The sequence below is a fragment of the Chiloscyllium plagiosum genome, unplaced genomic scaffold (genome assembly GCF_037043375.1).
Source record: "Chiloscyllium plagiosum isolate Xiang-an unplaced genomic scaffold, Cpla_swu_hap1 HiC_scaffold_2, whole genome shotgun sequence".
Lineage (NCBI taxonomy): Eukaryota > Metazoa > Chordata > Chondrichthyes > Orectolobiformes > Hemiscylliidae > Chiloscyllium > Chiloscyllium plagiosum.
This window is the reverse complement of record NW_028270140.1, coordinates 91,641,688-91,657,556: the sequence shown is the minus strand read 5'-3', so window position 1 is coordinate 91,657,556 and position 15,869 is coordinate 91,641,688. Positions and strand designations below refer to the sequence as shown.

Genomic DNA, 15,869 nt, shown 5'->3' with positions numbered 1-15,869 from the left:
AAAACAATGTTTTAGGTTTTATGGCTTCCAATGGACACACACTCTCATCTGATGAGAGATAAGAAAAGGTCTGAATCACATGTGGCTGGGGGAAACTAGCCTTTTCCTGAAGAAACTAGCCTTTGTTTCTCCCAGGAGGGCTGAGGATGTGACAACAGGCTGAATGAAGCAGTGTGAATACATGTGCTGCCAGGCTAACAGGTATTCACTGATAACCTGCTCATGTCATAAACAGTCTATCACTAACTGCAGATTTATGGAATGCCTTGTGTATATCCTCATTGTAAGGTAGCCCCACAGTGTCAGATTTGAGCAGGCAACTACATCTGCAGTGTTGGGAGTTCAGGTGCTATGCTTCCTGTCTATTGAGTGAGAAGACAATATGCTAGTATTGTCTTAAGTAGATGATTCTCTGTATCTCGTAAAGGCTTCAGAAAATAATGTACTAGGAAATAATGGAGAGCCCTCCTTTATAAAAAATGCTGAAAAGGGGCAATTAATATTTACCACACAAAAGTGACACAGTAAAATCATCTCCAACAAGTCAGAAAGTAACCACCTTCCCAGCAAAACATTGACTCAGCCACTATTAGGAGAGATTATTGCTAGACCATTAATCCAAAGACCTGGATAATGTGCTCTGGGGACCTGGGTTCAAATCTGCCACAGCAGATGGTGATATTTGAATTCAATAATAAAATCTAGAATTAAGAGCCTAACGACCATGAAACTGTTGCAATTGTCAGGAAAAACCCATCTGGTTCACTTTTGAAGGAAATCTTTACCTGGTCTGGTCCACATATGACTTCAGAGACACATCCATGTGGTTGACTCTTAACTGCACTCTGGCCAATAAATGTTTACATCCCTTAAGATGAATAAAAGACAGCAACATCCTGGAGGTTATGATCGAACAGAAATTTGCCTTGTTCAGTCTCAAAAGTACTTGTTAAAGGCTGGGAACTATACAATAAATAACTTGCCTCCTGACTCTCCAAAGCCTTTTAAATATCTATAAGATTTAAGTCAGGAGTGTGATGAAATACTCCCCACTTGCCTGGATGAATGAAGTTCCAGAGTCAATTCGCCCATTACGAATTTGAGATGCTTAATTTTCTGGTAAGACAGAAGTTAGAACTAACTTGATCTTACCTAATTCTTAATATGCATTAACTTTAAATGTAGTATAAATAAACATACTTCTCAAATAATATTGAATCACATTGAATATTTATTGAAGAATTCCCACTAAAATTAGCACAAAATAGTGTTACACTGGGTATATGGGGTACAACAGTAAAGCAGTTGAAGGTCACATTTTCAGTAAAACGTACTTTATCATAAAGCATTTTTATACATCTGCAAAGTGCCACTAAAATACTACTTCGCCAGTTGCACAACTAAATTCTAATCAAACATAAATTTAAACACAGTAAATAATGGATACATGCATCAGCATTTAACAGTCAGAAACTGGAATAGTTTAGAACAAGCAGGAAGGCCTGCATGGAAGGAAGAGCTACGAAGACATTAAAATATTTCTTAAGGTGGGCTTTCAGACCATATCAAACACAGCAGCACCTCATACTTGGTGGTATTATATGGTTTTGTTGAAAAGGGAGCAAACACAAAATAGCAAACATCCTTTTCTCCCCACTTTTTCCCTGTTTGCAATGTGTATTTAGACCATTTGTTCTCCAGCAAAATAAAGGATAGCTTCTTTGGAAAACTGAAACAAACCTGGGATAAAGTGGACACCACACCACGTTTGTTTCCACAAAGAGCTATCTGGTTAATTGCAATGACTCTTCAGCTCTTAAGTATTTTCTTGTAGGTTGACAAACGTGGTCATAATTGGTACTGAAATTATGAAGGTGCGAGCTTGTCACTTAAAATCATAACTGCCCACCCAAAAAAGAAAGCCTATCAGAGATTGGCATAGGCCTATTTAAAATGAAAAGGAGGTTGGCACAGAAAATTTTGCTCTGCTGACTTAGTGAGAGTTCATCTGCTTGGCTCTTAGAACTAATAAATCTGAAAAACGTTGGCTCTAACTTATTGAACTGTGGAAAAAATGGAACAGACTCCTTGAGTGAAAAGAGAGTTTTGGGTTCTGCATCTCCTGCTGAAGGCAAAGCCATCTGCTACCATCCATTTGCTGACAAAGAAAGGGTCTTCCATTGGCAAGTACTTCTTTTTCAGAATGCATGTATTCTAGGTATTATTACAATCTATGGATACAACTAACATATTTCCCCAACCACCACACTACTTCCACCGAGTTGAGAAATTATTGAACTTGAGAAGTTATCTTAAGATTGCTTTCTAGTCATATTCAGTATGTTTTATTCTTTAAGGATATAGTTCAAAATAATAAACCATTGTCTCAACCTGCTGCTGAGTATTTAAAGATGCATTTTTAAATATTTCTTAAACTATGAAAGAAGTACCTAAAGGGAGAAAGTAATTTAAAAAGGTAAGGTTGCAATGCTGCAATTGTCCCTTTTTCTCTCAGGCACTTTCATGCACCTAGTTTGCTGCAAGTCAACTCTTTAGTCAACAGGTACTGCTCCTAGCCTAATAGATCCAATATGAAAGCCACCGCACATTCAGAAACAAGTCAATCCTGTCCAAAAAATGAAAGCAATCAGAAAAGCATCAATACCCTCTCAGATCAGGGAAAATAAAAACAAAATTCCATCAGAGCTACCTTGCCAAGGAGCATATTTAAAATCCAAAATAGCACCATTCATCAGTGTCTCATATCCCGTGGCAGCACCTCAATCACTTACCACAAGGAAACAATGCATTACATACTATTACAGTATTTCTATACATAAAATTTACATGGCTAAAATATGAGGTTACATAGGCAATTGAAGATTTTAGACATACATTATGAACTAACAAGCTGAATACACTAAAAATAAAAGAAAATGCAAGGGACTCTCAGCCTTTGTAGTCTAATGAAAACATTACATGTAAAAGAGGAAATGCTTTGGTTGTACACTTCCAATGGAGTAATGGAAGACAGCGCGGTGCATGGTACGAAAAGGCCTGAAGGCCCACCTGTATTGGTTGTAAACATTGTTGTTCACAGTGTGTGTTTATTAGTGTTTCCAGTTAAGTAAGACTGATATTTGTTGTTTTGTGGTAATATTATCCATGGTACAAATCAGCCAGGTTCAGAGTCCCCTCAATTTGTTTTATCTAAAAATTTTAAAAAACACAAACAAACTCTGAAACTGTGCCAACTCAGCAAAACTCAGACAGCGGGTCAACACACATGGAAGAATAATGATCGAATATACAGTGACTCCATCGTCTATTGGCAAAATATGGATCTGGCTCCATTGAGGGAGCCAGGTCCAAGGCTTTGCTCTTATTGTTCCCCTTCTTGAAGCCAGTATTTTTTCCTGGTGGGAGACATGAAGCATTCCCTTTAATAAAAACAAACAATAAATCAACATGTATGTGTGATATAGTCCCTCAGAATCAGACTTTTAGATTAGAAAATTTAAAAACGGCACAAAACTTATACTTCCAGAATGAATACAAATGATAGCATTAATTAATGAGTGAATCGTTAATTTTACAAAATGCACAACACATCCAATAATTAATCACTGACAGTAAAGGAAACAAGTAGGATTTTGATAAATTTGCTTTTTACATCAAGAATCTTTGCACACCACTTTGCACCCCAACTTTTAAAACTTTACAATTTGCTGCAACAAGTTACTAGAACAGCAGCAAATGCATTTCCCCCTTGAGTGAACTTTAGCAATCTCATCTCAAGTGTTTGAAAAAAAGTCCTTTTTAAATCAGCATTCCAGATTGTTGCCACAACAAAGATTCTCACTACCTTTGTGAAAGTGGTAGAAGATATTGAAAATCCTGACTCCTGCCCCCAAAACCTGGCAATTCTTATTTTCAAGGAGATGGTCCATGAGCATACAGGAGCATTTCACAGAGACAACTGGCATTTAAATGGTCAGAAATGCTCGTTTGAATGATCATGATCTGATCAGTTTAAATTAGGTAACAACAGCTCTGTTCTCAGTACATTAATGTTGGATAGCTTTTGAAGACTGAGCTATCCTGTACTGGACACTTTGTGATGAGGGCCAAGGAAGTTTTCGTCTGGGGGGAGGCAAGGTTAGCTGTCCTTCAGGATTGTTAATTGTTGAGAAGATTGTGTGGAAAACGTGTAAAGCCCTTTGAACTGTCCAACTAGTTAAGAAGTATCAAGACCTGTCAACAGGTAACAATGTGCTTTATGAGTCAGTGTGTTTCTCAATAGAATGCAGTTTGCAATGTAGACATTTTTAAGTGTTACAACTTTTTTTGTGTTTATTGGTACTTGTGGATATTAGAAGAGTTGGCATGGTAGGGGTTGGGTGAAGTGTAGTGGGCACTGGGGTAATTTAGGAGTAATGAAGAGGCATAAAAGGTTAGTGCTTTCTGTATAGCCCATCTCAACTCTTAGACCAGTTACAGTAACCCCGGAGTGTCAGTGGGAAGTGCAGGTGACCATTTAAACGTTATCCTGTCTTTGTACACCTGATCTAGAAACAAAAATTAGGGCAGTGACATTTGGGTTTCATCACAGAATCCTTACACTGTGGTAACAGACTAATCTGCCCATGAGGTCCACACAACCCCTCCGAAGAACATCCCCTCCAGACCCATCTCCCTACCTCATCCCTGTAACCCTGCATTTCCTATGGCTAATCCACCTAACCTGCACATCCCTGAACACTAGGGGCAATTTAGCATAGCCAATCCACCTAACCTGGACAACTCTGGACTGTGGGAAGAAACCGGCACACACAGGAAACTCTATTCAGACAGTCGCCCAAGGTTGGAATCAAACCCGGGTCCATGGCACTGTGAGACAGCAGTGCTAGCTACTGAGCCACAGTGGCACTCATTTTACTACTTTGTTGCCAATTATAATAATTACACCTCAGTTGAAAGGACATGGATTCAAGTCTCATTAAAAAGACTTGAATATATAATCTGGAAAGACATTCCAATCCTTACTAAAGGAGAGATTGCATGTTGCAGACGTTATCTTTCAGATGAGATGCTTAACTGAGGCCAGTCTTCTGTCTCAGATAGGCAGTAAATATCTTTGGTATCATTTGAAGAAGAGCAGTGGAATTGGCCAGCATTTCTTTTGAGCAGCACCATGAAAACCAGGTCCTGAAGTCAGTTATCATATTTCTGTTTTGGACAGTGTAGTATCAAAACTAGATTTAACATTTCCCCACCTGACAACAACTGCACTTCCTAACTATTTTCTTCGCTTTGAAGTACTTTGAAGTATAATCAATTTGCAACATAAAAACAAGTCACTCGTGATTAGCCTCTACTTAGTCAAGTAGCTTCAATGGCATTTACCCGGCCTGTTCCAGATACAACTGCTGTTCTTTCATTCATCTGTCTAATCTACTTTTGAAGGTCGATATAAGTTTCTGGTGGTAAACGCCACTCTCACAACTCTCCCAAATCGGTTTTAAATAATTTATGTATAATCTTTTCTCCACTGGCTCTCATTACTACATGCCTCAACTACTGGAAAATCTAGTGCTCAGCTTCACACATCTTCCTTTCATAATTTTAAATGTTCTATCAGAGGCAATGCACAATATTTTGTAGTTTACTTAGAAGGGTATTCATAGTAGAGGGACCATAGAATCAATGTTCACAGATCACCGAAGGTGGCAGCAGAGATGGATAAAATAGTGATGAAGGCTAAAAGGACAAATTCTTTTTTTAGTCAAGGTATAGAATACAAGAGGTCATGCTCAAATTTTATAAAACTGTAGCCAGACCACAGCAAGGGTACAGCATATGGTTCTGATCATTTGCAGGAAAGATGTTAATGCACTAATTGGGATTTTAAAATTATGAAGGAGCCAAATAGATAAGAAGGACTTAGCAAGAGAAATCAATCAGGAAACACAGATTTAACATTACTGGTAGAGTGATGAGTGGAGGCAAATCTTCATCTGGAGAGGCTGGGGTCCGGAATTCATTACCTCTACAAATGGTAGAGTCAGAAGGCCTTGGAAGCATTTATTTTATGCACTTGAGGCACTGTAGGCTACAGGGCCATGGACAAAGAGCAGAACAGTGAGATTAAAATGGTTAACTCTTTTTCAAACAGCACAGCAAGAATGCTGTCCTCATAGAAGAAATGTATACTTACTAAGAATTTCTTCATATTTATTCACTATTAATTTTTTTTAAACCCACTACTTTCTGTATCTAGTCATTTGGTGTTTTACTTTTAATTTCCACTCCCTGAAGTCTACAAAATGCAGATTTTTGGTGGAGAATTTGTTTAACCACCCATCACTAGACCCGCTGCACTATGTATGCATTATCAGATACTGCTCTCCATCACTGCTTACAGTTCAAAAGTCATTCAGGAATGCAAAGATAACTCTGCATTCTCTTCACCACAACCTGCCTTCTGAAATCACTGTCCACTGTCTCCTCCATGCTAACAAGGGGTGACTTATAGAAACATAGAAAAACAGGAGGAGTAGGTCATTGAACTCTTCAAACCTACTTTGTTATTCCACGTCATGCTGATAAACAATTAACTCATGCTATCCCCGAAACCCTTGATGTCATTAGTATATAGAAATTTACTGATCTTGATATTGAACATTCTCAATGACTGGGCCTCCAGCAGAAATATTCAGTCCACCAATTCAATGGTCTCTGTTGCTTCTCCAAGCTCACGAGGCCTACATAATCCTTACCTCTCCCACTGTCTGAGTTCTATTTCAAATTCTGTTTCACCTCTTCTTTATTGCCCTCAAACTCATAACGTCCACAAGATCCAGCTGCCTCAATCTTTTTCCAACCAAGCCCTTCTTGGGCTCCATGTTAGCTGATATTTCTAATGGGTTTCTCTACTCAAATATTGTCTCCCACTATGATCCGTCTCCCCTAATACCCACTCTTGGTGTTTATGTCCTTGTAAGTTCTAACTCCAACATGAATTTCCCCTTTCTCGCCAAAGTTCTGGAATGTCTGGTTTTTTTTCCCAAATCTATGCCCAAGTTTTCAAAGATTCCATGATTCCACTCCAGTCAGGGTTCCAGTCTTGCCACAGTACTGGAATGGCCCTTATCAAAGTCACAAAGAATGTTTGCCTTAAACAATATAAAACTCGGCTTCCATTTTCAATTGTTCAAAATGTATAGCTAAAAGCAACGTTAGCCCTGGATTTAAAAAAAACTTCAACAATTAGCTAAATGACTCCAGTATGATGGTGATGGTGCATTACAGTTTGCTGAGGAAGTCAGGGTTGCTGTGGCAACATGGAAGCCTACATGTATGTTGCAGTCTGGATGGTGGTGGAAGAGGTTCCAACTTTCTTTCGATCACATGACATGATCAAGAATCTCAACCACTCTTAATGTCTATTAATATTCAACCTGTTTGACTGCAACATGAAAACACCTTCATTGTTCCTCACCTCCTGGGTTGGGACTCAAGCTCAAAAGATACTGGCTCTGAGAAAGAGATGCTTCCCATTGTGTCTCAAGTCCTCTTAACTCAAATGTTGAGACTATGAAATGCAAAAGAACTAAAGATAGTCATTTCATATTAGGATTTAGGATATGTTCCGAAATTGCTCAAGCTTCATGGGATTTTATTTAATCTTGGCAATTGATCCAGGCTGGACGTCTGACAGATTTTTGCTGAGATCAAGAACCCCAGACGGGAAATCCAGGTCACAGGGAACTACTGGCTAATCAGAAGCCAGCAGCTCTTCCTTGCAGGCAGCATTAGTAGGAGAGTGTTGATAGTTGTTAGTAATGGATACATCAGAAGCCCAGGATCATTGAGGTAACCAGGCCAGAAGTGAGTATGGAAGGAGTTGATGCCACAGAGACAGAGCTGTTGGCTAAGGGAAGTTGGAGGGTGATCCAATGCCAGATTTCTTAAATCAGGAACTGAGTGTCTTTGAGTGAGGGCTCTCCCTGACCACTAGGAGCCTGTAAGCAAATCCTTTATGTTAAATACCAAGCAAATCCTTTATGGTGAATACCAGCATTTGGAGAAAAAGGCATTTAAGCGAGTATGTTATCAGTTGATATCAGAGTGGAAATGCCATCTACAAGCCTTCCTATCCCACATTTAAATCAGGGCAGAAAAAAGAAAAAGACTGAGATTCCACCCTGAGCACACCTCCATACTCATATTGGAGGGAGAGCAATGAACTGCACCCTCTGTTTCAGGCAAGTTCATATCCTTGTCAGCTTGTAACAGAGGCAATGCATTCATTGTGGGCACTTTAACATGCACATGGACTGAGAAAACCAAATTGACAAGAATGGTCACGAATTAATTTTGTAGAACATTTTGGTAACAGTTTCTGAAGCAATACATTATGAAACTGGTTAGGTATAAAGCTTTCAAAGATCTGTTAACGTGTAATGAGGCAGGAATAATTAGTAATGCCATGTTAAAAGATCTGCAGGAAAATAATGATTGTACCACACAATTTCACATGAATTTGAAAGACACTCAAATCAGGAACAAAAATCTTAAATATAACCTACGTCAATTTCCAGGGTACAACCTTACTGGCCACTCTTAAGACCCTAGGATAAGGTCCATCTGGATCTGGAAACTAATAAGCCTGTTGCTCCATCACTCTGTTTAGTACTGCATCCTGAGTGATTTATAATTTCACCTAGTTTAATCTCCCCTTAATAAATATTACTGAGATTTTTTTCTATCATATTGAGGAAACAAAATATATATCCATTACATTTGATGTTTCTTTAACTCATCCTTTAGAGTGCAATACTTTTTTTTCTTGATAACTATGGAAACTCTTGCCAGTTGTTTTTACATCTCTAGCTAGCAAACACAGTGCTCTAATTTGTCCTGATTTACTTTCTATTGTTTGATGCTGTTCTTTGTTTTCTGACCAGTCTTCTGGCTCCTCGCCTCTGCTTAATGCTTTTTCCTTAAGTTTGTTGCTCTTCTCATTTTCCTCTAGTTGACCACCAATGGTTGGTCCTCCACTTGAATTAGAATTCATTTTTAACTCCTCCATTTCTTCTCAGCACCTTTTTGAAATTTAAAATTCCCCTTTTTATTGTCTCTTTATATTGCTGTGTTTAATTTGGTGTAATTTATATGTCACTTGGAGTACTCCTCGGGATTGACTTCTATGCTGAAGGCATTTGAGTATAATCTAAAAGTATTTTCACTTCAGATATATAAACACTTACCTTTGAAATTATAATTAAGCTGAGGTTAAAATGTTAGCTGTAATGTTCAGCAGTAGAAAGGAAATGCCTGTCTGGAAGAGGAGGCAGTGGCCTAGTTGTATTATCACTGGACTGTTAATCCAGAGACCTGACTACGGTTCTGGGTCTAATGAACCTGGGTTCGAATCCTGCCATGGCAGATGGTGGATTTTGAATTGAATAAAAATGTGGAATTAAGAACCTACTGATGACTATCAATTCATTATTGATTGTTGGTAAAGCTATATGGTCTACTAATTTCCTTTAGGGCGGCACGGTGGCACAGTGGTTAGCACTATTGCCTCACAGTGCCAGAGACGCGGGTTGAATTCCCGCCTCAGGCGACTGACTGTGTGGAGTTTGCACATTCTCCCCGTGTCTGCGTGGGTTTCCTCCCTCAGTCCAAAGATGTGTAGGTTAGGTGAATTGGCCATGCTCCCTCAGTCCAAAGATGTGTAGGTTAGGTGAAGGGGTAAAATGTAGGGGAATGGGTCTGGGTGGGTTGCACTTCGGCGGGTCAGTGTGGACTTGTTGGGCCGAAGGGCCTGTTTCCACACTGTAAGTAATCTAATCTTAAGAGGGGAATTGGCTAAATGGTTTGGATCTATGGACCAACCCATAATTATCAACTGCTGTCTTGCTGTTGCAACCTTCTAATTCTCTGTATGAATTCTTACTGACGGAGTGAAAGAATGAAGTAGCTTCCTCTGGCATCACTTGAACACAAAGGTGCACAAGAGGTTTGAAATGATAGTTGCCATTTTAACTCACTTTAAACGTGGAGCACATATACTGGCTGGAATTGAACGTCAGGAAATGGAAAATAAACAAAATTCCAAAGGGATCAGTCTCTTGATTCTCCTGCTCATTTATAATTCATTAAGTCGATAATGTTTCTAGCAGAACATTCTTCCATGTTTTCTTAAGTTTCTGCTGCAATTTGTCACTGAAGACAAAAATATTTCATGATTGTATATTCAGTTTGGTTTGCCAGCTAGCTATTTGAAATGAATGGCCTAAGCCTTTTGCTTCGCTCCCTTTGAGTGGGACCATTTCCAGAGAACAAAGGGATGTACAGTATTAAGAAAGGGAAATGGAGTATGAGAGTTTGCAGGGAAACTGATTGTAAAAGCTTCTATAGGGATGTTAGGTGAAAAGGATGTGTGAAGGCAAATGTAAGTCCTTTACAAATTGAAACAAGGGATGTTTTAATGGGCAACAAAGAGATGGTAGACTAATTAAATACATATTTTGGTTTGGTCTTCACAAAGGAGGACATAAATAATGTCCCAAAAATGTTGGTGAACACAGGGTTTAGTGAGAGGGAGGAACTGAATGAAGTCCGTATTAGTAAGGAAACAGTGTTGGGGAAATTGATGAGATTGAACGTAGATAAATCCCGAGGGCTCGATAATCCACATCTCAGAGTTCATAAGGAAGTAGCCCAAGAAACAGTGGATGCATTGGTGGTCATCATTCTTTAGACTCTGAATCAATTACTTTGGATTGGAAGGTAGCTAATGTAACCCTACTATTTAAAAAAACACATAGAGAGAAAATGAGACATTATAGATCGGAATGCCTCACATCAGTACTAGAGAAAATGCTAGAGCCTATTATAAAAGATTTAATAACAAAGCGCTTGAAAAACAGAGGCAGGGTTGGATGCAGTCAACATGAATTTACAAAATTAAAATCACGCTTGAAAAGTCAATTGGAATTTTTTGGAATGTAACTAGGTAAGTTGATAAGAGAGAGCCACTGGATGTAGTTTATTTGGATTTTCAGAAGGCTTTTATTTAAGAAAATAGCATGTAAATTAAAGCGTGTGGAATTTGGGGCACTGTACTGACATGGGTAGAGAACTGGTTGGTAGACACAAAACACAGAGTAGGAATGAACAGGTCATTTTCCAAGAGGCAGCCAATGATTACCTTGCTCAGACTCCAGTTATTCACAATATATATTGATTTAGACGAGGGAAATAAATATAACATCTCCAAGTTTGCAGACAGCTCAAAGCTGAGTGGGAGGATGAACTGTCAGGCAGATACAGCGATCCTTCATTGTAATTTTGACAAGTTGAGAGCTGGGCCAATGCATATCAGTTGAAGTATCATGTGGATAAATGTGAAGTAATCCACTTTGATAGCAAAACCAGGAAGGCAAGTTATTGTCTGAATGGGGACAGATGGGAAAGGAGGAGTTGCAATGAGACCTGGGGGTACCTGTTCACCATTTTCTGCAAGTGAGCATGCAGGTGCAGCAGGCAGTGAAGAAGGCAAACTGTATGTTGACCTTGATGATGAGAGGACTCAAACACAGGAACAAGGATGGCTTGCTGCAATTATACAACAAGGCGAGGCCACACCTGGAACATTGAGTGCAGTTCTGATCGCCTTATCAGAGGAAGGAGGTTCTTGCTCTAGAGGAAGAGCAGGGAAGAGGAAGACTGATTGCTGGGATGGCAGGACTGACATAGAAGAGACAATGAATTGATTAGAATCTTTTCACTAGAATTCAGTAGAATGAGGGTTTTTTTTCACTATAAAACTCGAACAGGACTAGGCAGGTTAAATGCAGGGAGTTCAGAACCAGGATTCACTGTATAAGGACAGGCTATTTAGGACTGAAAGATGGAGAGATATCTTTCACCCAGGGAGTGAAGGCTGCGGAATTCTCTGCCACAGAATGTGATTGAGGCCAAAACCTGGAATGTTTTCAAGAGGGAGTTAGATGTAGTTCTGTGGGACAATTTAGCTGGTCCCTACAGTCCCCACCTAACAGCTTTGCAATTTTCGTTGTCTTTTAGGTGCTTATGTAATTCCCTCCTGCAAGTATAGACTAACTCTGCTTATACCACCCTTTCAGTCAGTACATCCCTGACTGGAACTGCATGCTGTTTAAATTTTTTTTTTCTCTCATGTGGCCTTTAGCATTTCTGCCAATTATTTAACAATTCTAACCCCTTTGTTCTCGACATTACTGCCAAAGTTTAAACTGAGAAGATATAGTCCTGTGACAATAAACGTAAGTAGAACTTTATATTTTTGCCATTGTATTTTTATTAAATGATAATATTCTGACTGCAATTCCAAAAAACTCTCTACTGTTTATGCTGCTAAAGCCTCTCTGACAGATACTCCAATAGTATTATGGTAACACATTTTGAATATATATGGAAGAGTAGACAAAACCACCCTCAGGAAAGCTGCGCAGAGGCAACCATCTGTGTTGCTGACCATCTTCCCCTACCCTTGAACAGATGAAATGTTGTAATAGGGCAGGTAGTTTAGTGCAAAGCCCTAGCATCTAGTTTCATCTTTAAGTTGCAAAATATATCGCAACTTCACGCTCAGTTTTAAATAATCTGAATGTCCCAGATGCACTTGATACCTCATCATATCCTCTCTAACACCCAGTATTATTAAACATTTTAACCAGTTTTGAGGGAGAGAAACAAGCAGAATAGAAAATAGACAACAATATTTTGTAACTAATTTGCAAATATTCTGCCTTTCAAAAACTGCATTTGAAAACTTTCATACACCAGAAATGTTTCACTCCTTTTCAATTTCTGTCTTCTGATTGTCTTGTGACAACAACTGCTTGGGAAGTTACTAAGAGTACAATGAAAATGTACCTAATTCAATAATCATCTAGTGTATGGAAAAGAGACCTTGGGTTTGAGGCTAATTTACTACTCAAATCATGTTGTGAGAGGCAGGCTAAAATCTGGGATGACATCCAAAAGGCATTGTGCTGTGCAGTTCCTTCCAGCTGCAAAAACAGTTTTTTCTTGAACTTTTTCCATTGTAAAAAGTGTTTAAAATCCCATATGGTCAGAGATTATTGATTCCTCAGAAAGAAAGGAAGTAAAGTTCATTTTAATGGTACTGTACTAATTCTCAGTGCAAGAAAGACAAAGATCAGTTTGTTTAGAAAAGAGCCATCTGGAGGAGTCTTGTCCTTAACTGCATACATTTCAGGTATGGAATAGTCAATAATTTTCCTGAACTAGCTATGATTCCCTTTGTGTCTTGCATTGCTGTGTAACTTCTAAATATCTGTAAAATGTGTTTTTTTTATTGCTTCAGCACAATAACAGGATTCTTTAGTCACTTGTCCTGATGTAATACTGCAAGCATTTTCCCTTATGCCACTGTAAAGTGCTGCATTAAAGATACTGAGAATGAAATCCATGAACATTTTCTTGATCACTTACTGTAATGGCAGAGGGTGAGCTTAGTAAAATGGCATTAGCAATGTCTACTTTGTCTTATCACACAGGCTGGAAACTCTTGCACCAAAGTCTATTGCTGACAAGTGATGAATTTTCCTGGAAATTCACTCCCACTATGCAAAATCAAGACATCATAACCTTAATATCGTCAGTATTGCTGTTGAAATAAACCTCAGTGAATGAAGGGAACCACTGAATTTCTGAACTTGCAGTTCAGGAAGCATTAGTAAGTAGGCAGCATTCTATTTTATGCACTATTAATATAATTGACTGTTACCACAACTAAATGTATTAACTGATGTCTCAGGTGAATAGATAATTAGTTGCAACTAGACGGGTTCAATAAGGTGAACTTGACCACTAACTGAAATGGGAGATCAGTAAATAGAACTCAGGTGTTGAAAGACTTTTTTTTTCATTGTATTTATTTAGTCTGCAGTTCTATGCATTACTGTCCAGGCTAAAGTTTGTTAACTTTGGAGCCGTGCCTTGTTTGGCAGCATGTGAATAATTCACATTTAGTAAATCAATGGTGCCTCCCAAAGGTGACAGCTACAACATATTATGCTCATAATTAAATCTCTTACTGAAGGAAGGCTTCCATCCTTGGCACTGGTCTTCAGCAGTCTTGAGGTAACATGGGAAACACCAGTTCAAAACTTTGCCAGGCCTTTCAAAAAAAGCAGACAAACATATTGTTTTTCTTAAGCTATTGTCAAAATAGCAGCAAAAAAGTTAAATCCATTTTACATAGATGTAAGACAGATGTGTATTATACTGGATATAATTTAGTAACAGGCTGTTAGTTAGTTAGTTAGTTAGTCAGTGGCTCTTACAACACACACAATTGGAGATCTAAGAAACATTGGGCTGTGGAACTTTGTACAGTCTGCTTAAACATTTAGAGTTGTAAGAAACATGAAGGCTATGAGAAAGTAAAAGCAGTGACATGGTTCTACGAATGAACAGTGTTTTCAAGCCTAATGTAAAACACTGAAAAAGCTGTTGTAGATAATAGAGAACAACTTAAATCCACCAATGGTTTCAGGGGTCCCGGTGATGCATTAAGCATTTTACACATTTTTTGAGTTATATCTTCAGACAGTGTCACAAAGGAATTGGTAGCCAAAATTTTAAATGTTGTTATCAGTAATACAGTTAACTACAAAAAAGGCCATTACAACAGAAAATAAGTCAATAAATAATATGATGTTTAAACTGGTAGTTGGAACAAGCATTAGACTACAAAAAAACTCAAGCTTGTCCTCTGGCACCAAGTACAAAGGCTTCAAGTATTTATACACTTTTAGATACAAAGGTCAAATGCATAAAACACCTCTCCTCAAAGTTACCTGGTGTCACCCTGATGCCACTGAATATAAACAAAAAAAAATCAAACTCTCATATTGTGAAACATATTGTTAATGGAGTGAATTAAATAAGCTCAAAATTTATATACTGTGTACTCCAAGTTTCTTTAAGGAGTGACATTTTCTACACAATGAGCTGTAAAAATAAGGGCATTTTAAATAAGCTGTAAAAGGCCTTTTGACAAACATTTTGCATTTTGTTGTAAGTAACGTTGTCTAAATAACTGGCATGGTACCAAGATAACACGTGGAAGAAATGCAACATCTGCAAAAAATTACATTAAAGCAACTTCCTGTCCAAAGAAAATATCAGCTGATTCTTTTTACATTGAAGAAGTTAAGCATGCAACACTTATCTCAGTACAGTAGTTAATCTTGAGATGAGAAAAGGTACATTACTGTACCATAAGGATTCATTCCAGAATACAGCTACAGCAGCCAGTTTTCTGCAGCAAACTTCACTGATGCAATTCTAAAATTTACTCCAGGCCTGGATGATATCAGGGGAGCACTAAGGAAGTAAAGGCAAGAAGAGTGTTGGCATTTTATTAGATGGAGTGAAAGGACAGCATAGTAAAGAAAAACAGTACAGCTGCAACAAAACACATTCCATATGGAAAAGGAGATTACTGGAATTGAATTGCAGGACTTCAATAATATCACTGGGTATGAATTGTCGTCATTTTTACACCAAACTGTCTGGTTTTATCAGGAATACCAAAATATACTAAGTTTTAAGGTGGCTTTACCACATGGTTGAAAAGTTGACAGTTCATTTATTCATTTATTGCTGTTGCACAATTTAGGTGTGGCCAGTTTTCATGGACAACCAAGATCAAATCTTGAAAATTGATACTAACATGTACATTTGGCTTTTAAAATTTGCATTCAAAGCTTCACTCAATAGTGATTTTAAAAGATAAGAGTTTTCTTGCCCAGTTGCTCAGAGGGGGTTAACCAAATCAC

General features: G+C 38.3%; 1 long non-coding RNA gene across 1 annotated transcript in view; it reads right to left on the bottom strand.

Moving 5' to 3' along the window:
- Window positions 1-1,213: 1,213 nt before the first annotated feature.
- Window positions 1,214-15,869, bottom strand: part of LOC122560185 (uncharacterized) — a 32,421-nt gene continuing 17,765 nt past the window's right edge. The window contains exons 3-5 of the long non-coding RNA XR_006314688.2: window positions 15,308-15,414; window positions 14,121-14,203; window positions 1,214-3,440 (exon numbers count right to left, since the gene is read on the bottom strand). This is a non-coding gene — a long non-coding RNA (uncharacterized LOC122560185). The remainder of the gene's footprint in view (window positions 3,441-14,120; window positions 14,204-15,307; window positions 15,415-15,869) is intronic.